We start from the raw sequence: 25,779 nt of genomic DNA on the forward strand, positions 1-25,779 counted from the left end.
GTATGTGGGTACATTTAACCCCTGAAACAGTCTAGGCACAGATAATAAGCCCTATTATACAGAACTAGAAACTGAATCTCATGGAGATAAAGTCTTTGCCAAAGTCATACATCTAGTAAGTGGCAGAACCAGGAATCAAACCCAGGTCAAAGACCTGTGGTCTTCTCACTTTTCCGTGCAGCCTCAGCTGTGGGGATCTCCATCTGAAATGTCTGGATCAGAAATGGCATCCCTGTGCCATCTTTCTCCACGTTCGCCCTCTGCCTTGGGAAGGCACAATAGGAGCCCACTGCAATGTGATAAAACATCTCCCTGTTTCGATCTTGCCTCGCTTTTTCCACAGTGGACCAAAGGATGCCTCCAGAGCAGGAAGCTTTGAGAAGGCCTGGGGGAGCCTGGGGCTTCTAAGTGGAAACAAGGAACTGACTCAGCAGGGCCTGGCTATCTTCAGAGCCTGAGGACAGGCGCATCAAAGGGACAGAGCCTGGTACCTTTGATGGAGGAACCAACAGGAAATTATCAGCCTCGTGCTGACAAGGACAAAGACAAGAAAAGGCCCATTTGGGCCTCATCTCTGTCTGGATGGGAAGAGGCAGGAAGCAGAGGGGACTGTTTAATCCTGGCTCCAGAGCAACCGTGAACCCTGGCTTCCTCCTTTGAAGAAGAACAAGGTGAAGGAAAGGTGAGGCAAGTTAAGATAAACACCCAAACTTTTGGCTGCCTGGATGAACTGAATCTTTTAATTTAAGCTGTCAGTGGGTTCTTTTTTTTTTTTTTTTCCTCTTTTCCTTTTTTAATCTAAACTGTAATCACACAATACTCCACCCGAGTGCCTGATATGGATTTCTAAGACAGATCCTAACATAGTCATAAAAACTTCCCTATGAAATGTGCACTTTGTACTGTGTCTATGTGTAGGTGTGTTTAAAATGTCACGAACTGGAATACCTAACTCTAGTTCCCAGGAATTAATCACTTAGAAGAGTGAAAGGGGGGAATTAACTTGCTTTAACACTTATAAGACTCTCCAAAGTCGTCGCCAAAATAGAACTTGCTGAATAGAAATATGGTTATCTTTCCATAAGAACTAGAACTCTTTTTTTTTTTTACATTTTTCTCTCTCTAAAATTGCCTTGTAAAAAGTTTCCCCTCTGGGGCTCAACAGCAGGTCACAGATACTCTGGGAATAAAGGTGTGAAAGGAAATTGTTTTTGCCTTTTTTTTTTGGTTACAATTCAATGATTTTTAGTAAATGTATAGATTTGTGTAACCATCATCGTTATTCAATTTTAGAATATTTTCATCACCCAACGAAGTTCCCTCATGCCCATTTCCAGTCAATTACTATTTATACCCTTAGCCAGGACAACCACTGGTCTGCTTTCTGTCTCTATAAATTTGCCTTTTCTGGACATTTTATATAAATGGAATCATACAATATGTGGCTTTTGCATCTGGCTTTTAGCACGTTTTTAAAGTTCATTCATGATGTGACATGCATCAGTATTTCATTTCTTTTCAATGTTGAACACTATTCCATTATATGGATATACCACATTTTATCTATCCGGTCACCAGTTGCTGGGCATTTGGATTGTTTCCAGATCTTGGCTACAACGAATAATACTGCTGTAAACATTCAGGTACCTATCTTTGTGCAGATATATATTTTCAGTTCTCTCGAGTAGAATCCTAGGTGTGGAACTGCTGGGTTGTGCAAGGGAATATTGACTTCTGCTCTACACTGGGTTCCCCCTGATTTAGGTGTGCAGCGTCAGTGGAAATCTACCAAGCAATTGTCAATTTACTTTTTAAAATCTGCTGATACTATCATTCGTGAAAGGGACGGTCTAAAAAACACAAAAACCAGTTGTCATTTGAGGAATTTTGAACAGAAAGCAGAGGGCAAATTCCAGCTAGTGTCAGATCACAAGTGACCAGACTCATCCTTGGATGTGCCTCCAAAATGGAAATAATGACACTTTCCTCATGGATCAAGAGATGTCCTCACCACCACAGATCCTGAACATGTTTGTGTACGTGGAATTAGATTGACGACGGCTTCACGTTCCCTTTAAGTCCACGTGGATAGGATGGGAAAATTCAGACAACAGTTAGTAGCCAAACAAGAGCAAAATCCAAGTATCTCTGAGGGAGAGTGGGACCTTCTTCCCTTCTCTCCGGTGTAACTTCATTTATAAGCGGAAACGGCGGGGTCAGAGCATCCCATCGCCCTTGCTATATCCCCCCACACTATATCGTGGCGGGGTGTGTGGAGACTTTAGGAGGTAGCCTCGGGGACTTTCCGAGGTGGCCTGGGGCATATTCAAAGTCTTAGGGTTTAGAGCAGACAGAAGTGACAGATGAAAAACAGGACCAAAAATGTTGAGCGAGGAAGCAAGGCAGAGTGTGGAAACGGTCAAGGACCAACCCGCGGAGGTAGAAGCGGCAGGCACCCCTTCGGACTCTCCCGCGCGCTCGGGAAATGCGCTCGGCCTCTTTGGTCTCGCGATTCCCTGGCCCGGGGCGTGTGCGCGGCGGGGGTGTGCAGTATTGAGTGCCCAGAGGCCTGTCACCTTGGAGGCCTTTAGGTGGGGAGCAGAAGAGCAAGGGAACCCCACAGCTGAAAACTTAGCGCCCTCTCTCCCAGGCGAGGACCGGGCAGTTTAAAGGCCACGGCCACACGGAGCGCGAAGGATGCATCCTCCCCGCGCGGGACGCGGGCTGGAGACGGCCCCCGGCGCCGCGGGGATCCCTGAGTCGCCGAGAAGAACGCGGGCGGAGGGGCAGGGGGTGGGACCCGGGAGCCTCGCCCCGCCCGCCGCCCCCGCGCCGCGCGGATCCCCGGGAAGCTGGGCGCGCTCGCGGCCCCCGGGACGCGAGGCCGGGAGCCCGAGGGCGGGGTTAGGTCCCCCTCTCCTCTCCGGGCTCTCCAGTCCCTCCAGATTTGCGCACCGTCCGAGGCTTTCTCTTCTTTCTTCAGCCTCTTTTTCCGTTAACTCCTCTGGGCCTGCTTTCCCTCCGCGTCCCGCTCGCTTACCCTTCTTCGCGGGCCTGTCACACTCCCCTCCCTCCTCATCCTCTTCCCCGTCCCTCCTGGAGATTCTTTTTCCCTCTTCATCCCTTTGCTTCTTCACCTTCCCTCCTCCTCTTCTGTATCCGCCACCCCTCACCCTGGAAACTTGTTCTAGACACGGGTCCCCACCAGGTCACAGTTGTTCCCCTCCACCCTCTGGACCGCGCAGTGTGCGGGTCCCGACACCACTTCCCGAACCACGAGTGCCCCGCCCAGTCCCTGCCGTGATCCCGAAGCCCCGGCCCCGCCAGCCCTTTCCCCGGGCAACTTGACGAGGCCAGGGAGCGGGCCAGGGCTCCCTCCCTCTAGCGGGTCCTCCTTGAGGGGTAAAGGGGAGGCCGGAGGGAGGATGCGGGCACTGCGCCCTCAGGGCCTCTGCCGCAGAACCGCTCTCTCCACGGAGCCGGGCGGGTATGCGGCGAGGGGGCCTGAGGCAACAAGTGACACGACATGCGGGGGCCATCGGTACCTGCCTGAAGCGGGGCCAAGGCACCCTGGGGCGGGGAAGGCCGACCCTGGCGAAGCGATCCCGGCGCCCCCCTCCTCCCACGAGGCATTGGAAGCGGGGTTGGGGGGAGGATTAGGAGAGGACAGAGACGTGGCTCTTCCCAAGTCCGAAGTCTCCCTCCCCCAGGTTTCACCACCCGCGCCCCAAGCAGAGTTTGCAAGGGATGGGGGAGGGGACCCGCCGACGTGGAGGGATTTTCGGAAGGTGGGGAGGTAGAGTGAGGAAGAACATTTCCCGATTGCCTCCCCCGCTTGGGCGATGCTTTCCCCCAACCCACCATCCAGGCCTCTAGGGCAAGGGCCCAGCCGGACCAGCTGGAGCGGATTTGGGCGAAGGAGGAAAAAGAGGCTCGCATCCATGCCCAGCTTCCCTCGGCCGCCCTCCCTGATTGGCTGTGCGTCCCTGGAGCCCAACTTCAGTCGCTCCAGACTCTGTCTGAGCCCCAAGGGAGCCGGAGTGCAGCGGCCCGGGCGGGAGGGGCGGCCGCGAATCCAAGGGTTGGCATCTCGAGGGCCATCTCGGGGGAGGGGGGGGAGGCTGTGGACCGGGTCGGCCCCCGCAGCCTCTGCGAGGCCCGGCTCGCCGCGTCTCGCGGCCTCGGCTCCTCTCCGCCCCCGCCCTCTCCTTCCCTCCCAGCGGCGGCCTCCCACCTCTTCCGCCCCCCCATCCCCACCCCGCCCGCCCGCCCGCCACCTCCCCCCGGTTTCTCATTCCTGCCACTAGCGCGCTCGGCGGCTCATTCCGCGGCCGCCGCCAGCCGAGGGGAGCGTCGCTAGCAGAAGCCGCGGGGGCCGCTCGCAGCCGCCGCCGACTTGTGAATGGGACCCGGACTCGGGCCGGGGCTGACACCGCTGCGCTCGCCCTGCGCCAGGGACCGACGGCCGGAGCTCGCGCCCACCCTCCAGGGCCCCAGGTGAGGCGCGCCGCCGGTCCCTTACTCTCCCCTGGATGGGGCTTCTTGGGGGGGTGGGTCTCTGGGTGAGAATGTCTTGGGGGGGTAGGTCTGACTGGAGAAGCTTTCACTAATGCAAAGCAGGAACGGGGGGAGGGCGGAGGTACGAGATTTGTTTAAAAATCAGAAAGGGAGAAGGGAGCCAGCTGTGGGCGCGGGCAGCGCAGGGGGCAGAGGCGCCAGATGTGCGCTCCAACCTCTCTTGCCGCTCCGGCCTCGTCTGGGGTCTGCGCCGAGGCCGCGGGAGAGGGGTTTGCACTCGGCTGGGGCAATAAGATGCAGAGCTGCGCTCCGGACACGCCGCCTGCCCCCGGTCAGGTCTCGGGGGAAAGTCGCCCCCGGCGCGGTGCCCACCCTCCCGCCCGCGCTGCGCCTCTTTCCGAAAGCAGCGACATGACCGCGCTCTGCAGGGTCCCTACCCTTCCTCCCTGATCCCCCCGAGCGCTCCCCGGGGCTCTGCCCTCCATTCGAGCGCGCCAGGGAAGCCCCGGGAAACGGAAGGAACCCAGCTGAGGTGGGCGATTCCCCCGCACTTTAATAGCTTGGGTCTGGTCCGCTGACTGCGGCTCTGGGCGGCCGACTGCGGTGCGCGCTCCAGCTCTCCAGCCGGAGGCTCCTCGGGAGCTCCGGGGGCCGTTCGTCGGCTCCCGCCAGCCCAAGGGGAGATCCGCGAGCGGCTCCGACTCCGGCTCGGCTCCGGCTTGGGCTTGGCGAAGCCTGCCAGGGTCAACGTTAACTTTGCGAACCGAGCCTTCCCCGAAGCCTGCGCCTCCTCCCGGAGCGCGCCAAGCCTCTCCAGCTCCCGGTACGCAAGGCCTCCCTCCCTCAGCTTTGCCCCGGAACGCGAGCCGGGGGTGGGATGCGCGGGGAAGCCCGCAGGATGGGGAGGGTGGCGAGGAGAGCACTCCTTTCCCCCTCAACCCGGGCAGAGCTGTGGGAGGGCCCGCCTCGCGCTGTGAAGAAAAGAGTCCCCAGAGAAAGTGGGGTCGGGGAGGCCCCCGGGTCGCGCTTCCTTATCCCTTTCTTGCCAAGGCCCTGCTTTCGCCCCGGGGCTCTCACACCCCTCCCTCTCCCGGGTGAAAGGTTTTCAAGATGCTAGAAAAAGCCCTGTTGCTTTTGCTGATAATGCAGCAGGAATTTCACGGGCCATCGCACTGCTATTAAGAAATTGCAGCTTTTAATTATTTAATAATGCCATCCCTGCATGACGACCGGTCGTCCCTAAGGGGTGGGGGTGGAGGGTTGTTCCTGAAACCCGGCTGCATGAGGCTATAGATCTGCCTAAAGTCTTCCCTCCAGTTTCCCCCTAAAGAAATCTTGTTCAGATGGCTCTGAAATCTTTCCTTGTTTTCCTCTTCCGATCCTTCCCATGGCTTTAATATGAGGCAGGGAGTAAGTTTTCGGTTTAATCACAGGGAAGCCACGATAATTAATCTGGCAAGAGGATGGATCAATTTCTTTATCGCTTGGGCTTGCAGCGGACATCGATGGTTCTGCGGGGTGTCTGGATTTCCCGGGGATGGGGAGATAGAAGTGTTCTCAGGAGCGAGGATCCACCAGCATCGCATTGGCACATTTACCACGCTGCTCTGAGCGCTAGAGCCTTACGCGATGGGAAAGGAGAAGAGAAGGGGCTGACCTTCGTTTCCTTAATCCTGGAATTATTTTTCCTACAAATATGGAGATGCAGACATCAGAACCCAGAAGTAGTCACTGCCCAACCCCAGCTGCAGGGAGCCTGGTATTCTTCCCGTAGAACAAAGGAATAAAAGTTGCAAAACAAAGGGGCAGAGTTGTGGCCAAAGCCAGACGGGCCCTGAAGCCCCTGGTCCCTAAAGTTCATTAATCCTGAGCTCTGATTCGGAGTCTTCGAGTTGGCCAGTGGGCCCTGGAATTCGAACCTCTGTGCAAAACTGAAATCCTGCCTAGTACAAAGGAACGTGAGTAGTTTTCAAGAATAGACCAGGGAAAGGCATCTGAGAGGCCAGGAAACTTTGCTTGAGTGAGAATTGTCTTTACATCTTGCTTTTGAAGCATTACAAATTAATGCATTAAAAATGTGTTGCAGCCATACTTCTATTATTAATAATAATTACTATTGTCATTATTTTCCTTGTTGTTCAGAGTCTACATAAACTGGTCATTTTATTACATTGTTTGGGGAAAAAAAATCACCTTCCCCATTCCTGGGGGAGGGGAAATGAAGAGCTGCATTGAAAGGACTGTGTAGGCCCAGACTGTAGATTTACTCAAATTGGGCTTATTGCTTACTAGAAAAATAGGCTTTTAAAATAGTTCTCATTGAAGCAGGGGACCATCTTGATAGCACTTCAGAACTTTCCTTATGTTCAGAATTCTTATCAGAACACCAGACAGTAAACTTACTGGAAACCTAAGTTCTATTTTCAATTAAGATGCAATCTTTTGTTAATTTGACAATTTTTTTTTTTTTTGAATTACGGCTCTATGTTTTTATGACTGAGAACTCATGTTTCCTCTTTGCCGTGGTGGCTGTGGATGTGTATGTTTGTTTATTCGGGCAAGGGTGTGTGTGGGGGGCAGGGCTGGAGAGCCATGCCATGATTTGGGGGATACAGATCAATTTCATGCTCCTTTAATGCATTTGTCTTCATAATTCATGGTTTTTCTTCCACTTTGAATAGAATTACATGGCTGCCTTGTAAAGATTCTGGTTTGGGGACCCTCGTATGGGAAACGCCATGCCTTTGACTCGAGGCTTGATTTACAATGCCAGAGCGACACTCCCATGAGCATAGCGGGTCTTGGAACCTTGCCTGTGAATATCTGTGACTTATGAAGTTCACAGTTCATGTAAACTTTAATCTGTGATATTCACATCTATTTTCAGAACCATCTAAACGAGATCTGCAAATCTGATTTTAGTCTTCCCTCAATTGTCGACACATTTATATAGGCAGATGTTCAAGAAACATAATCATTTTGTTTACGTTGATTTTCAATATTTTTTTCACTTTGATCATAGACATACCCAATAATTAAATAATAATGATAAAACAGTGGTCGATAGAGTTTGAAAGTAGGTAGCAAACCTTTTTCTCGAACCGTCAAGTTTGTGGAATGACTATGAATTGCAAAGTTTTTTTTCCTAGAAAAATCTGTGCATTGTGTAAATTCACCAGCGAATGATTTAAGGGATTGAAGTGCATTTGGGATGCTCTTTCCCCCTAATGAAATTGGTCATGGGTTCATAAAAAGTTACCTGATTTGTCAAGAACCTTCATTTTGGATTTACCCAGCATTGTGAGTTGTCAGCCTTTCTAATGCAAAGTTATTGCCCCTGAAATATGTAAAGATCTTTGGTCCATATAAATGTGTGATTTAAGGGACCAGGAGAAAATCATCAACAAGTCCAGTAAAAAGAAAAAAAAAAACTAAAGCTGGAGAAAGTTGGACAAATTCTGGTGCACCAGTAGGAGTGAGAATCAGCTTTTCCATTAGGATAACTGTGATAGCCATCCACAGCCTCCTTTATGGGCAGGAAGGACTAAAGCAAACACTCAAGGAGGATAATTAGACACATTTCTGCTATAATTTTACCCTGACATTGAGAGCCTTGTGCATCTCTGGAAATGGGCTTCTTCGCGGAAGATTGCACTTCTGGCCACTAGAGGGCAATGGCACCCTTCTCCAACTTTCTGCATGGGCCCCATCTGCTTTTGAGGGCACCATGAAAAGCGGTTTTGTTACCACCAGCCTTGCCTGGCCCTCTCAGGAGAGACCGAATTCAATCTAGCTGTAGTTCAGGCTACCGCATGAGCAGTTTGTCAGGATTAACATCTTTCTAGTCGGTGGATCCCGTTACCTGCAGCCTCTTCCCACCTTGGAGTTTTCTAGAAAGTTGGAAAATCTTGTCACTTAAGATCGCCTGAGCAGGAGATGGGTAGGGGGTGGGCTGTATGATAAACAAGGTCCGTTCTCACTGAGGCAGTGATCTGGGAGGATTTTCTGGCTCTTTTTTTTTTTTTTCCGGCCAGAAAGAGCGTCATTTCAGACTCCGAGGGGAAGGGAATGAATAAAAAAGAAGAGAAATATTAGTGAGACGGCTGTGATATCATCGCCTCTTCTTTCAAGACGTTTTGAAAACGCCTGTAAGACATTTCTAATTTGCAAAAGATAATAGCAGTTTGATCTTTGGTAAACACTTTTGGGCATGGCGTTTTAATACAACAGTAAATGTTTTACTATTATCTTTAAACCATTCTTGATATTGCTGTATAAATCCTAACTTTAGCAGAGAGTAAAATTTAATTCAAGATTGGTCCTCATGCACTGGAGTTTAATCATTTGACTTTTTTTTTTCCTCCTCAGTGATATGGAAATTACTGCTTATGATTAAATTGCATATTTCAGGCTGTACAAATTTATATTTGTTACTGTTTGATAGTGTCATTATGAAAGTTCTGAAGAAGAATGAAAAAAAACCCTGATGCTATATTATAATTAAGAGGAAAACTCTATTAAAAAAATAAGTACTGTCTTAAGTGGATTCTTATTTGTATCTTTTTTTTTTTTTTTAACTGAGTATGATTGCCTCCGTGGTGAATCAGCAGTGGTGTTCTTTGCAGCTCTGTGTGTGTTGGAAGGCATAGACAGTTGATGATGAAGGAATCAATGCAAATGGATTATGAGAAGGAGTATTAAGTAACTCAGTGGAAAGTAAGACAAAGTGTTTTGTAAACTGATGCTCACTTACCACCGGACAGTTTATTTAACTTAGAAAAAGAAGGCACGTTTAAATTCTAAGTGCTTGTGAATAATGCACGTTTGTATGAACTGGAGGCAAAAATTCATTGTTATTTGGTTTAATTAGTTGTCAGACAGTTGCTGAATTCTGGGATTCTTATTGAGATAAAGCACTGTTCTCATCATCTGTATGGTCAAAGTTTCTGCTCAGGCAGAGAATCTGGTGCACCAGGGTATTAAGTGAGATAGGAGTATGAGAGAGGAGAGAGGGAAGGAGAAAGTGGAGGAAAGAAAGAGTGTAAGAGAGACTAAAGATGCTGTTTCTCATGGCAGGCCAACTTCTGGTGTCTTTCTCTCTCCCTCATTGTTTAGACCATGTGAGGTGCTGAATCCGGAAAGTTGGCATAAACAGCTCTACAGGCCACAGTGAACAGTGGCCAGGGTCTAATTCTCTTGCCTTCTGGCACTGAGCACTCCTCAGACAGTACTGTGAATAAGCACTGCCTTCCCTCGAATTTTCCTGGTTGTTGCAGGTAAAGAAAAGCCTTCGTGCCCTTCCTCTGCTAACTCTCTTATTTGCCGGAAATCCTCCTGCCGTGGTCCTCTGCACTGGCGCGATTTCACAGATTAAGGTGACTTCTCCGGATTCGCTTTTCTTGAAGGAAATGGCATCGGGAGCAGCTCTGTGGGGAGCATCTGTGATGCTCACCTAACATAACAGCCGGGGCGGTGGAATTGCCTCCCTGGTTTTCCTTGAAGAAGCATAGAGATCTCTTTTCAGCCATCATTAGGCTCCATCAGTGAGAGCAAACAGTGAGAATTTAGAGTAACGTCCCTGCCGTGGATGCTGTTTTCTTCTCAATGAGAACAAGGACGGATGAAGGCAGGGACGGACATATCAGGTCTAATTACTGTGTATCCAGCTCTGCCGTGGAGCTCTGGGAATGTGTTTCCCATGATCACATCCTGAATGCTCAGGCCTCCTTCCATCATCCCTGAGGCTTGGACCAGCCATCAGCCTTGGAGGCAGCATTGCCCAGTGGCAGGGCCCGGATTAGGGTAAGGAGAGCAAGGCCGAGGCATGCAAGTGCAGAGTCTTCATTTAAAATTTTGGTATTTTGCTCATCATGGATTTTTTCCATCAATCTTTTTTGTTGTTGGTGGTGGTGAGGAAGATTAGCCCTCATCATGGATTTTTTACATTAATCTTTTTTTTTTTTTTGGTGAGGAAGATTAGCCTAACATCTGTTGCCAATCCTCCTCTTTTTGCTGAGGAAGATTGGCCCTAGGCTAACATCTGTGCCCATCTCCCTCTACTTTATATGGGATGCCACCACAGCATGGCTCAACAAGCGGTGCATCGGAGGGCGCCCGGGATCCAAACCTGCAAACCCCAGGCTGCTGAAGCGGAGCGCATAAACCCAACCACTAGGCCACCAGGCTGGCCCCACCATTAATCTTAATTTTTAAAGTATTGCATTAAAATGTTTTTTATCTTGGTTACTGAGTTTTTTGGCATCTCCTTATATTTTGTCCCCAAGGGCAGTGCCTCACCTGCCTCACCCTAGTTCCAGCCCTGCCTGGCAGTTTGATCTTCTCAATTCCAGCTCCTCTGCTTACAAAGTATGTGACCAAGAACATGCGACATAAATTCTCTAAGACTCGGATGCCTCATCTGTGAAAATGGAGGTAATAATAATATCTATGTCCTAGGATTGCCATTAAGATAAAATGAGAATTGAATTCACTCCCTGGTTCATGATAAGCACTAAACAAATACTCAGGCCTTTTGTCCTCTCAGAAATAGACCTGGGATTCAGTTTTATAGACTAATGGTGGCAGGTAGCAGATCATCATTACAATTATTAGGCCAAAACCCTGCACGGAACATTCGCTTTAGATTAAGGCCTCTCCCAATTAGTGATGAATTGTTTATTAGTGACTGCCTTTTTTTGAATTATTTCATACGTTTGAGTGATCCATCCCTCTTCCATTTAAAATATTCAAGAGACAGTGGAGATTTTAGAGATAATTGTGGCTTTTGAAATGCACCTGCCTCCTTCCCACCTTTGCGTTTCCTCTGAGTTCCTTTTACACGTGGGTTGCTGCGGTATGTTGCCCTGAAGTCGTATCTTCCTGGGCAAGTTTGCCAAGCATGTGATGTTGAGATATTCATCACAAGCTTTGCTTTCGTTTAAAGGGGGCTTATGACTACTCCAAACTAACTTAAATGATAATTAGCCTCTTGATAAATCCTCGCCATTGCAAGAATATTCCTCTTTGTTTTTCAGGGAAATGTAGGTGGGATTGTAAGGGGGTTGAGCAGTGACAGATTTGACTCTTGCAAAGCCTGCTGCTGGAGAGGCCCTGGCCCCGTCTGTGGTCTTCCTCAGACCTGGGCAAAAGCACAGTGATTTGTCACAGTGTTAAAACAGGAACCCTCACCCCCACGCAGCCCTTAATGGTGTTCCAGCTGTTTTCACATACGATGTCACAGTCAGGCTGGGCTTTCCAAGGCCCCTGGACCTTCCCGGTTGTCCTGCTGTGTCCCATCTGCGGCCTTCTTGTGTCATCTGTTCCTACCCCAGGCCGTGCCGCGTTCCCTCCCGAGTGTGCCTCACAGTGGAGGAAATATCTGCCTGTGTTGGCCTGGAACAGGGAAGGCACAGAGCCCACTTTGTGAAGCCCTACTGTGTGCTGGGTGTTGTAGCTGATACCTCATTATTCTGTGCAGTCACACTACGAGGAAGGGACTATCGTCTCCATTTTACAGACGGGGAAAATGACTCTCAGGGAGGGTTCCAGGCACTTGTCTAAGCGCACGAGGCTGGAAGAGGGAAAGCTGGATTTCCAAGCCTGTTCTGGCTTCACCAGCCCAGCAGTTTTCTACTCTGAGTGACGCATGTCACAAGCCCGGGGCTCCCTAGCTTCCTGGCGAAGAGCAGCTGGACGGAGAGCTGAGTTGACTGCGCCACCCTGTGCCCCGACCTGATCCCAGATCTGATCCAGAAGAGGAGCTTCCAAGATCTGGTCTAACTCTCCTCTCAGTAGTTTTTCTGCTTGCTATTAACCCTGCAGTTGCTTAAAGGTCCTGATGACAGCCTGCTAACTGCCTCTCAGGGAACCTACGATGAGAGGCGATTTGTTCACCCTTTTCATTAAGATTTCCCGTTGTCTGAGGAGCAAAACTACCACTCTTTTGTAACTTTCTCCTAATAGTGACTGCCCTTCCTCCACATCACTTTTTTTTAATTAACTTTTTTTTTTTTTTTGGTGAGGAAGATTGGCCCTGAGCTAACATCTGTTGCAAGTCCTTCTCTTTTTTTCTTTTGAGGAAGATTGTCCCTGAGCTAACATCTGTGGCAGTCTTCCTCTATTTTGTATGTGGGACACTGCCACAGCATGGCTTGATGAGTGGTGTGTAGGTCCACACCCATGATCCAAACCCATAAATCCCGGGCCACCTAAGTGGAGTGTGCGAGCTTAACCACTACACCACCTGGCCAGCTCCTCCCCATCACTTTTTGCTTCTCCTGACAGCCCTACAAATATTTGAAAGCCGGTATCAGATAATAGTTACAATCCAGCATTTACTGAGCACTTAGCTAGTTTCAGGTACTGTGCTAAGAACATTGTGTGTCACATGAGACTTATCCACAGTGACCCTACGAGCTGGTAAGATTATTGCTAGCATCTTACAGAGGAAATAACCCCCAGACATTCCCAGTGTTCCAGAGCTGGTAACTGGCAAAGCTGAGATTCAAACTCAGCATCCAACGCCAAATTTAACCACTGTGTCAAGATGCTCCACCGTTCAATGCTTCAACTAATCTTCTGAGATACAGTTCCCAGACCTCTCACCTTCCTCATCTCTCCCATCTGCTTCCACTCCATTTTGTCCTTGTCCCGTTTAACATGTGACATCTTAAACAACATTCCCTATCACAGACAGTCTGACCACTGCACAGCGAGTGGACCTACTGCTTCCCGTAATGAGGACTGGAGATTCTGCTTTACCAAGTGGAGCCCTCAGGAATCAGATGTCTGAAGTCATGACCTGAACTATCAGCTCTTCTAGTCAGCCTTTATTTAGAGATGAGCGTCCAGGGACCCAGAGAGGAACCAGGACTTGCCTTATATCACACGGTAGTTTAGAGGCAGATGGAACAAGAACTGGGCGGTCCTGGCTCTTAACTCAATCTCTTAACACTATCTGCAAGCAAAACATTGTAGGTTTTTTTGGTGTTTTTTATAGAGTGGCTATACCTGTGGTCTGATTCTTACTTAAGCGTATCATTAGTTCCAGTGTGTGTGTGTGTATATATATATATATATATATATATATATATATATATATATATATAAAGATACACCCTGTTAGGTCTTTGGGCAGTTAAGTTGTAACACCCAAATATGGGGCTTTGCATGAATCTCTATTATTTGAAAGTCATGGTCAGCCAATGCAGTGTCATTTGATATGTCATGTGATAATATTTTGCAAAAGGTACCATTTGACCCTGGCCTTCAGCTCTGTCCTACTTTACAGTCACCTACCATTAATATCTCCATTCTAAGTTTCCATAGAGAACAGAGTAAGAATGGTGTCTCACCTTGCCACCCCAAGCTTCACAGGGCCCTCTGCTGCATACAGTGAATGCTGCAAAGGAAGTATGAACAGGGCCACAGGAAGGACAAGTCACATCCAGTTCAATAATCAAGGATGGTTTGGGGAAGGAATACCAGAATTGTACTCCGCATGGCAGGTAGGGACCCTAGAGGCCACCTAGAGCAACACACTACGCCACCTGGAGCTCCAGCCATGGCTACCATGTCGTGATGATGGCTACATCATTGCTAGTGATATGGAACTCATTACCCCTGGAGGCAAACCATCGAGACAGGAGGAACTTTGACTGTTAGAGATACTTTCTTAGATGGAGCCAAAGTGTCTCCCCAAAGGTCGTATACTTTGATACAAGCCTTTGATGCCATGCAGAATAGATGGTATTCTTCCTCCACATCTCAGTTATTCAGTATTTAAGTTGTCTTTCAGGTTCCCGTCTCCCTGATTTTAACATCTCCAGAATGAGCAGCCCTTTCATTTCTGCTCCAGCCCTTCTAAGAGGGAAGGGCCGAAGACAGAAATCTAGGCAGCTAAACTCTAGACTATCGACTCCCTTCCACACATTTCTTTTATTGCAGCCTGAGGCTACATTACATTAGCTTTTATTGCCAGCCACATCACCCAGAGGACTTATACTCGGCAGTTTATTTGTTTATTTGTTTTTCCTTATGTGCTGCTGTTAAGCCACATTTCCCCACCTGTCCCTGTGCACGTAAGACATGATAAGGCACCTTCGATGGTAGCTGGGGTTCTGCAGTCAGCCTGCCCCGCTTCAAAGCTTGGCTCTGCCACTTCCCGGCTGTGCAAGTCACTTTATCCGGGTCTCGGTTTCCCCATTTATAACACTGCATTAGTAATATCTATCTTATAGGGTGGCTCCGATATTCAATGATATTAATATATAAAAATGTTTAAAACAGGGCATGGAACGGGGTTGCTGTTATTATTATTTCTGTCATATTTCATATCATTAGGTTCAGTCCATTGATCCAGCATCCCAAAACATTTTAAAGTTAATCTTTAGTCTGTCATCCAGAATATCTGTCATCCTTCCTAGCCTCCTGCTATGAGTTGGTTTACTCAGTCGCCTTCCTTTCTCAGTAAAAACAAAACAACAACAGCAACAAAAATACCCACAAGAGGAGCAGGGACAGAATCTTGTTAAACCATGTGAGACACCTCCCTTTGCGGGATTCCACACCCCGGATTACAGCATTCTGCATGTTCCTCATTCCTTCTAGTGCGTATTCGTCAATTTGTTTGCTTGTTTGTTTGTTTGGCTGCATAGCATCGGAACCCCTTCCTGTATTTGCACAATAACCCACAATAAGATGGTCTATAGCAAGAAGAGCCCTCCTTCTACTGCGGAGGCCAGAAGTCCCAGAGAGTTGCTTTCCTAGCTCTCCTGGAAGCTAGAACACTGACTCAGCACCAACTTCCCAGTGTGTTTTAAATTTAGATTCAGTATCTTACACGTTTACGGGCAGACACTCACAATCACTGGCCATGAAGAACTCCCTCTGGTCATCATGGCAGTGGCTGTAGCAGCATCCGATTTCCAGGGGTTACCGAGGTGGTAGAGGCAGCTGTAGCCACCCATACTCAGTGGGGACAGCCGTGGTGCCCTCACATACCTGGTTCTGTGGCAGGATCTGGTTTGTGGTTCCGACTGCCCAGGCTTCTGTGCTTCCTGGCTATTTTCTGAGCCTGCTGCTCTAGTCTTCATGCAAGAACTGTGCTACACAGAATCTATTTCTGTTGAACTAAGAAACCCAAATGGCTTCATTTCCCTCATATCCTTGCAAGACTGTTGTGAGAAACCTTATCCACTGTGATAACTGAGTGGGGTGTCTGGCTTTTGAGTTCCTCTCGAATGCTGAATAGAATGTTGATAGGTAGGTGGATGTTGGGGTGTAAGGTGGAGAAGAGGGGAGCCTTTATTAAACATTGACTAGTCCAGTTTGAGTCGGGCAAGAATTGAGCAGGATGTCAGGACCTGGGCTGAAGCCTAGTGATGTAGCTCAGTAGATGAGGTGGGATTTCCACGGTCAGCTGTAGCAGACAGCATGCAGCTGGGCATGTGGATGGCAAATGGTCTCTTGGAAGGGACAAGGCAGATTGTGTGGGAAAGTGGCCCATGGATGCTGCCCATGGAGCCAATGCAGAATTTCCAAAAATATTATCCAGAGGAATATTATCTAAGGCCTGATTCAGGGACAAGAGTCCAAATTAGATCCCTAATACAAGAGCATCAGGATGGAAAGGAGTATTCTGAATTTAGAGCCAAACATCTTGGAGAAACCAGGATGGAATACTTAGGAACTCTCTAGGCATTAATGGGGGCATCTTTCATCATAAGAATGGGCAAGTGGCCCCCAGTCACATCCCAGCTTCTCGAGGGGATAGCTCCCACACCCTCCCGGCAGCATGGCCTCTGTCTTGGCCCAAGGATTGGATGTTCAGGTGAAAGTTGCCAGTGCTTTCAGTTGGGCGAGTTGGGGCCACAAGGACAGATAGGTAAAAGCTTCCTCTGTACCTGGTCCCATACCATCCCAGGACAGCTGTCCTGACCACCTTTGAAAGGAATCAGCATCACCCTTCCAGAGAGTGAAGCCTTCAGGGCAAACTCAGGGTTTCAAAGCTTCTGAGACTCAGTAGCCTCTATAATGGGCCAGGTAGTTGAACCATAGAATGGCTTTGATTTTGTGGCTGATGGAGCCTCTTGCCCAGACATGACCCAGTCGTCACCAAACTGCACAGAACTCTTGGAGCCATGCGTTTCAATTTCTATGTGATGCTCCCTGACTGGTCACAATGGACACAAATCCAGTCCACAAACCAAGGATGATTAGCCAAACATAGGTGAGGCTGGCTGGGCATCTATAGCAGTAGTTATCAACTTCCCATTGTCTCCTTATTAAAGCATGCATATTTAAAGGTTTTAAATATTTAACAATATATTTAGAGGTTTTATAAAATTCATTGACAGTGGCAGCAAAACTGTATTTAAATTCCAAACCCAAATTGAAAATCAAGGTTCATTTATGCAAACAATTCCAGTTCACAACACTTTGCCCTAAAATACCCCAATAGTGAAGGGAGATTGCTCTTGAACTGCCTTGCTCCGCTGTATGCTTCATATATAGATATGGCTGTAGTATAAGATATAGTTTCATTTTTACTATTATTCTTGTGACAAAGGACGATATAAATGAAGTGTCACTATTAGTATTATTATCTTGAGTAAAAATTGCAATTTTAGCACTTAGAGCTGTGCACACTTGCCTTCAAAGTAATGCATTGGTGATTCTTGTGTTTTATTCATCGCCCTTCCTACTGCAAACATCGCAGAGAACCTTCAGCTTCAGCAAATCTCAGCAGTGTGTTTGGGAGAATTAGTCTGGAGACTAATGCAGCCTGAAAGGACGCGTCTTTGAAATGAGGGATGGATCCTGTGGAATCATTTCAGCTGCCCTCTCCCCATCAACCCCATTCCCGCTCTGTCCGGCATTGCAAGCCAGAGAGGTGCCCAGCTTTCACTTACAGAGAGGCATGCCTTGTGTTCTTTTCTTATTGGGTGCATAGCTTCAGTCTCATTTCTCACAAATGAAGAAAGATCACCTGTCAGCAAGTTTGTGGCCAATTGCTGACAAATTTTCCCTAATAGCCTGCCCTATGGTTCCCTCCCTCTAGGCAGATTATCCCAGTGCAGGCCTGGTGTTCCTGATAAATAGCTGTGTGGCCATGAGCAAGCCAATTAACCTCAGTTTCCTCATCTGTAAAGTGGCCTTTTGGGTCCTTTCCAGCTCTAAAATGGTCTGGCTCTCAGATCTTCTTCCACAAATCACTTGGCATGGGGCTTTCTGACAGTGGCATCTAAGCATTCCAGAGAAGGAGCCGTGTGGATGAAAACACTGGATGTGAATGCGTGGATTTGGTTTGCCCACAGAGTATGCCTGCGGGTGATGCTGGGCAGAGTATGACTGCAGGGTGGTAAGTTCAGGACTCTCTGTGGAGTTGAACACTGAATGCCAAATTCAGGGCTTTGGACTTCATTGCCCAGGTCCTAGGGAGCCTTTGGATGGTTTGGAGCAGGGGAGTGATGTGTTCAATGCTTTATTATATGACCTCTGGACCAGCATTGAGAGGAACTTACAGAGAAGGCCAGAGACTGTAAACAGGGAAACCAGCAGCGGGGGTTTTATGGCAGGGATGCTGAAGCTGGGTCTGGGGTGGCAGAATTATTGTCATTGCTGATGTGTACTGAGCATTTACTATATGCACGCACTGTGCTCAGCACTTTCCATAAATTGTCTCAATCCGTCCTCACTACATCTTCTGTGAGGTAGAAGCTATAATTATCCCCATTTATAAAATGTGGAAACCAAGACTCTGGGTAATTAAACAACTTTCCCCAGTGTTACACAGTCAGTAGTACACAAGCTGGGATTTGAACAGAGAGATGCCATGTTCTCCACTGCTCTGTTATAGGGAGACAGATCTAAGAGGCTTCGAGGAGTAGGTTCGTGAGACTGGCTGCTGACGTCAATGAGGAATGGGAATGAATATTTCGTGAAGTGCTAACTGAGTGCCCAGTACTGGCCTTCCAGAGATTATCTCATTGCATCTTCCCAACTCCATAAATAGGAGCCCCCAGATCACATGGAGAGATAGTTGCAAAGGATTTGAACTCAGGACCTGAAAGATCCAGAAAGCTTTTCCTGTGACTCTTCTAATGCATCCAAGATTGATGGGTTCTTGGCTTTCTTCCCACTCAGGATGATTTAAAGATGACACTGAATATTATGTTTTCTGTATTGTGCTCATAATGTAAATTATGCTCACAACTTAAACATCTAAAAAGATGTATTAGGCAGAAAAGAAGTTGTGTTTCCAAGATCCATGTTCTCTCTTGAAATTTTGGTTCCTGTCCAGCCGTGGCACAGATGAAGGGAAGATGCCACCAAGAGTGTCACATCAGAACATTTATTTTGCACCCACGGTTTACAGTGTATTTCTAGGGAATGTCAAGAGAAGACATGTAAACCCAGTCTCTGTCTATCACTGGCCACTCTCCACTTTCCGTTGTGCAGCACCATGACTTTGTACAATGTGTATAAAGGTGGGAAAAGAGGGTCACATTGCAGCTGCTCTGATGCATATTAATAAGGATCCAGGCTTCCGAGAGAGAAAAGAATCTCTATACTGGATTTTAAGAAGACATTAAGAGGCATTACATTTGTCACTCCAAGCTGGGACTGAAAAACAAATGTAATTGCAAACCTCAACATGCAAAGTCTTGTTCAAAGAGACAAAGGCCATGAAGTCTATGTGTTTTGTGTTTCTTTATCTGCTCCAACATTCTTGGATCATTTTCATCTGTATACCACTTGATCCATCCTTTTACCCATGGTTTCTTTGTTAACCAACTCACTGTAGGACAAGAACTCACTTCCCTTGTCTGGACTCAAATTACCCCTTTTGGAGAAGAGGGTTAGAATGGAAAATTGCCTCCCCACAGGAGGGATCTGGAAGAACAGCTGAGCTCTGCTTAAAAAGTCCAAAAAGAAGTTCTAGTCACCCTGCTTGACCCAGAGAATACATGTATTATTCTCCTCTTAACCCAGCTCTTGGGGTTCAGATTTTTATTTGGACAATGAAAACCAAATTGATGGTAGGCTTTTGAGAACTCAGAACTTAGTTCTAGCAAAGAGCCTCCAAAACCTGTCCCCCGACTCATTTAATTTAACTGTTGTGAAAACAAAGCAAGGAAAGAAAGCTTTGTGGGGAAGAATGTGAGTTGATTAAATTCTTGGAAATAGCATCACTCTTCAAGGATTGTCTGTCTTTGCTTATTTTTGAAAATATTGATACTATCTCTAGTATTGTTTCCCCTACTTTTACATTTGCATGGGAAATGATTTGATTAATGTTTTTTCTGAAGATGGTTTCATTCTGAGAAAGTTACATTGATTGTATTGGCTTGGCCCACTGAGCGTGCCTTCCCATGCACGGCTGATTTGGATGCAAAACGGAGCTATTTTGGAAACAGTAACTTTACCTGCATTGTTGTACCTCCTTTCAAGGCTCAGTTGGGTTTGCTGTAGGAGAGCATTGAGGATGTGATTCACATGCTCTCAAATGTGAGAAATAGTGCTAATACAATTTTAATTTTCATATCAAATTGAACAAGAAATGAGTTTGTCGGAAATAATCATGTCTATTGCAGAGGTGCCAGGTTGGTTATTTTCTGTGATGTGCTTGTTACTCTGTGAGGTGACTCTTTGTGGTAGGATTGTGTAGATGGAGGTCACCCAGCATGCTGGACCCAATTACACCCCTTGGGAAACTCCTAGGGGCCATTCCTGGCATTGGCTCACTCCAGCTGGGAATATTCCCTAGTCTCCTGCTGTATTGGCTCAGCCTCTGCCTCATTCCTAGTGCCCTGCTGGGCTTCTTACAAAAACAAACCAAAGCAAAATAGAAGGAAAAAAAAAAAACTCTTTATATGAATAGTTCAATCTCTATGAAATTTACACTTTAAATAAAAGATATTGCAACTTGACACTGGGTCCCCAATAGTAGGCCTGGAAATCCAATGTAGTTTGGGGATGAACTGGGAAGACCTCAGTCACTCATATTGAACATGTAGGAACTGATTTAAACTTATTAGTTATCTGTGAGGCCAGAATTCTTTTGGCTTCTTATTTCCTTAGTTAACTTTTTAATATATTTCCCCCAAACACTCAACAATTCTTACAGGATCCAGGACACTAGTAATATATCTGAGTTTCCAAAGTCAACTTAGGCTTCTCCTCATGATTTTTGGAGGGGCTTGCTCTTTTGAGCTAATGGGGCACAGAGTGATTAAAACCCTATATCCTCTCAGTGCTCTGCTGCGCCTTCACAACAACAATAAAAATACCCCTATTCCTTGACAACCGTGGTGTGTGCCTTATGTTCACTGTCTCATGCTCCGTTCTGGACAGCAGGGCAAGTCTGATCTGAGGATCGAGCAGTGATTGAAAGCTCACGAGCTGAAAGGGGTTCAGACTAACAGGGTCCAGCTTCTGCAGCCACCAGTGTTTAGCTGTGTGGCCATGCGTATAGGACTTGTCATCTTTTGCTTCAGTTTCCTCGTCGGCACCATTGGGGTGGTGACAATGCCACCGGCCAAGACCCGAGTGAGTACTTATTAAATGTTAGCTATAACGCTGTGGGTTAGAAGTGTGTCGTTATTTCTGCTCTGCAGAGAGGAAGTGGAGGTGCAGAGAGTTTATATGTCTAACTCTGGCTCATACAGCTCGTGAGTGACAGTGTGGCGTTTGTATCCAAGTTTGGTGACTCCAGCCCCATTTGTTCCTTTCTATTCCTTCTACTCACGTGTACTCAGCTATTGTTTCTCTCTTCTGCACCAGACCTCACCTGGACTTGACGAGGACTAGCTTTCCATCGCTTGTGAAGGTTTCATGCTTTGCTTTTAAAAAAATTGACATAAATGATACTCTCTTTCCCAGTATGAATCTTATTTGTATAGCTCCGATGATAAGAACTCAATTTTCTCCCCCAAATCCTTTGTTTTTAAGCTTTTATATGTTTATAATTGAATTTCAGGATGATAGCTTTCTAAGCCAGTGCTGTCCAATAGACATATAACAGAAGCCACAAGTGTGAGCCATATATGTAATTTAAAAATTTCTAGTAGTCTAATTAAAAAAGTAAAAAGGAAATAGGTGACATTAATTTGAATAATGCATTTTATTTAAGCCAATATATCCAAAATATTATAAATATAAGATTATGAATGTGCTATTTCACTTTCTTTTTTTCATTTTTTTTTTTGTGAGGGAGATCAGCCCTGAGCTAACATCCATGCTAATCCTCCTCTTTTTGCTGAGGAAGACTGGCTCTGAGCTAACATCTATTGCCAATCCTCTTCCTTTTTTTCCCCCAAAGCCCCAGTAGATAGTTGTATGTCATAGTTGTACATCCTTCTAGTTGCTGTATGTGGGACGTGGCCTCAGCATGGCCGGAGAAGCGGTGTGTCGGTGCGCGCCCGGGATCCGAACCCGGGCCGCCAGTAGCGGAGCGTGCGCACTTAACTGCTAAGCCACAGGGCCGGCCCTCCTTTTTTCATATTCGGTTTTTGAAATCTGGTGTGTATTTTATACTTCTCAGGTGGGGCGAGACCCATTTCAAGTGTTCAGGGGCCACATGTAGCGAGTGGATACTGTATAGATACTGCAGGCCTTGATTTTTCAAGGGACAATTTATACAACAAATATTTTTTGAACAACTGCTGGTGAGGGAGATGCTCTGTTTGGCACCTTGTTATCTAATTTCATTCTCAAAACAACTGTGTATATTCACTCCTAATTTTTTCAGACAAGAACACGTAAGGTTCAGATTATGTAACATGCTTATCATTATACAGCCAGTAAGATGCAGAACTTCTAGATTTTACATATTTTGCCTCCCTGTCCAGGGCTCTTTCTACAATACTATAACCACCTAATAGCAATGATGATGATGAAACAACAATAATATTATTAATATAATTCTGTTAACACCTGGCATTGGTGTATTTATAATGCTTTCTCTTACATTGTCTTATTTAGTGTTGTGTTTATTCACATTTCATACACAGTCCTTTAAAATATGTACTTATATCGTAAACAAGTCCCTGGCAGGTTGCATATGGTAAGGTCCAAAGCTAACCAAGATGTGATAACTCAATGAACCAAGCTGATTCCGATGCCAGGTTTATCCAGGAAATCAGATTCATGTGAAAGTCAGAGAGAATTTCAATGGGACATACGAAATATGAACACCAGGGAGATGTGTTGTTGTGCTTGGGCCACGGGAGGACATACATGTGTGAAGACGCATGTGCAAGTCCTGTGTGGAGGGTGACGAGGGGAGGTGCAGAGAGATGGTCTGGCTCATGTCTGCATGTCAGCCTCTGCACCTTTAAACCAAAGCTGTGGGGGCCACCTTCTTTCACTCTTCTTTGCTGCGTTGCTGCTTTCCTGAGTCTTCACCCCAAAGTTGTGTCTAACAGAGGGATACATAGAAAGGGGATGGCCAAGATAATCATTCTTACCTACGACCAGGGATAATCATGGCTTTCAGAGGTGTGGGTGAGTGTCCCTGAAACAGAACAACACATTAGACTAAAAATGTGTCATCTGTCCATCTACCCATCCATCCATCCATCCATTTAGCAAATATTCATGATACACTGATAATCAATTAGGCTAGAGATATAAAGAGTGGATAAGATAGACATAGTTTCTACTGTTAAGGACGTTATATTTTAGTTTGAGGGAGCGGACAATAAAATATAAGCAAATGAACAAAATCATTTTCAGTGGTGATAAGTGTGATGAGTAAAACATGGCAATGTGATGTGTTAGGGAGTGACCCTGACATTTGAGAATGATAGCCACCATCTCTGCCCATCCCAGCTGAGGAGTACTGCTGATGAGAATGAGGAAGATGATGGTGATGATATTTACCATTATTGGGGACCTACAAAGTGATGAGTAGGGAAGGAAGAAGGAAAATAGAAAAAAGAGGACTGAAAATGAAAAGGAAGGAAGGGAGAGATGGAGGGAGGGAAAAAAGGAGGACAAGGCATTAGTCCTTGGCTGATATTTTTCATAAATGATGACAGGGAATCCCAACAATTGTTCTGAGACTTGGGTCCCGCAATGTTGAAGGAGAGCCCCAGAGAGGAAAAGGAACTTGACCAGCATCACAGGTGAGGTCAGGGCTCTGCCAAGAGCAGAATCTGGGCCTCTTTGTCATAGCATTCGCTTGTTCATGCCCATGTCTCCTCATGGGTGTTCACTGCCTTTATGCCCGGGAAGGTCTGTTTTAGCAATGATGTATCAGGAGAGTGGTATACATCTCTTGGGGGTTCTGAGGTCAATGAATGTGTAGAACAAGTTTGTGTAAGTAAATGGTTGGAATGGATAAAATTATTAGAATATAGTCCTTTTGAGTAATGGATAGGAGCTTTGAGGTTCATCTCAGGAAGAGACATTTACATTAAATCTGAACTTCTCACTTGATAAGAGGTGTTAGCTGTAAGTGGAAGGAGATAGATTTTTTTTCTTAGAGGGTTTTGAACATAGGAATTGTCCATCTTGGAAATCACCAATAAATGCCATTCTGGTGGGAGTTATCCTTGGTTGTCCTCTCATTCCGAATTCTTTAAGTTCTCTGTCACTTAGTTTTTCTTAAGAGACATCTCTTTCTCTGAAAAGAGAAACTTTTTCAGTTTCCTTGGTTGGCCACTCATCTCAGCCTTTTCCCTTAAATATTGGAGATTTTTAGTGCTTTCTTCCTTAGTGTTTTCTTCTGGATATCTTCTCCTTTCTTATAATACTTGTTGCCCTGGGATGATTCATAAACTTCATAGCATCATCTACCATCTTAACACTGGCTAATCCTCAGGCTGCATTCCAAACTTAACTTAACAAACATTTAAATTTGATCCTTTTCCTGTATTCCATATTTCAGTGGTATCAATGTTGTCCATCAAGTTATTACAGATGCATTACTGCATTATAGATTACAAAAATCTAGTTCAAAATAGTTTAAGAGAAAAAGAGAAGTTTTGGCCTTATAAGTAGGAAGTTCAGGAGTGGTCCAGCTTCTGGCAAGACTCGATACAGGACTTCACAATCTTGTAAACAGTTTTTCTGTGTCTCCATCACTTGTGGACATCTCCATTCACTTATCTCTGCTTCTCTTTGAGTGTCAGTATCACAGTCTATTGGTGCTGAGAGCTATTCTCTATATGACAAAAATAATGACACAACGATATTGGAAGTCTCAGAATTTTTATGCTTTAAGATTGCAAAAGCAGAAAAGAACGATCTGTCTTCCTCTACATCAGAAAACTCCAAAGAACTGAGATTGCCTTGCTGGGGCTACAGGTCCATCTCTGAGGCTATTTTCTATGTCCTATGAAACTCTTAAGGACCCATCTTGGGTCATGTATTCATCCTTGTGGTTGACAGTGGGGTTGAGACAGAATAGAAGATCTCATTTACCATATAGATGCTCAGAATTGTTATTGGATAGATGAATAGATCAACAAATTAATTAATTAATATTTGGCTTCCCTAATCCTTTCTTGTCTTTTAATCAGTCTGTTTTCACTTGTGCTGTTTACTCTCTTTGGGAGAAGGGATTCATGGCACCCTCCAGTATAGAATTCCTATGGTACAGCTATCTATGTGCTGTTTCTCAGTAGCTATGGATTCCACGAAGCCTAGACCAGCATACCATCTCACAATTCATGGTGCCCAGTTATACCTGATGGATGAGTGAAAGAGTAAGTTATTGAAAGTATAAATGAATGAATAAGAAAATAGATGCTTATAAGGCATTTCTGCTCAATATATCCTTTAGACTCAATATATCCTTTAGACTTGGAGGCCATTTTATTCATTTACATTTTTTTTGTACAGAGTTATGTGTTAATATTTACAGAAATTTAAATGATTACCCCCAAATTCATGTGGCATAATGGTAGCAGAGCCTAGAAAACGATTTCAGCAGTTTTAACTCCTTACGACGTCCACTCTCCATTACATAATTTCTTTTCTCAACCAATTTACATTAGATAAGCACCTACTATATTTCAGGCCCAATAGGAGATGCTGTAGGGGATAGTAAAAATGAAAAGACAGAGCTCTAATTTTCCAGCAGCTCACAGATGAATGAGGGCAATTTGGTGAGTGCCCAACAGCACAAAGATAATATATGCAGAGAAGGAATGTCATTCTATCCAGCTGCCTCAATATTTTCTTGCTGTCTGAGTAGCATTTGAACATCCCATGTAACTGGACTACCAGGGTTGCTTTACAGAAGCGTCTGAA

The 25,779-nt window shown here is 46.0% G+C and overlaps 1 protein-coding gene across 2 annotated transcripts in view; it reads left to right on the plus strand.

Annotated features, from left to right (window-relative positions):
- The first annotated feature begins 4,288 nt into the window (after positions 1–4,288).
- Positions 4,289–25,779, plus strand: part of CDH11 (cadherin 11) — a 144,488-nt gene continuing 122,997 nt past the window's right edge. For both annotated transcript variants that reach the window (XM_087420161.1, XM_004431677.3), the window contains exon 1: positions 4,289–4,497. The gene's annotated coding sequence lies outside the window, so the exon portion shown is untranslated. The remainder of the gene's footprint in view (positions 4,498–25,779) is intronic.

Source organism: Ceratotherium simum, chromosome 30 (genome assembly GCF_057802395.1).
Source record: "Ceratotherium simum simum isolate JZ-2026a chromosome 30, ASM5780239v1, whole genome shotgun sequence".
NCBI classification, from domain to species: Eukaryota; Metazoa; Chordata; class Mammalia; order Perissodactyla; family Rhinocerotidae; genus Ceratotherium; species Ceratotherium simum.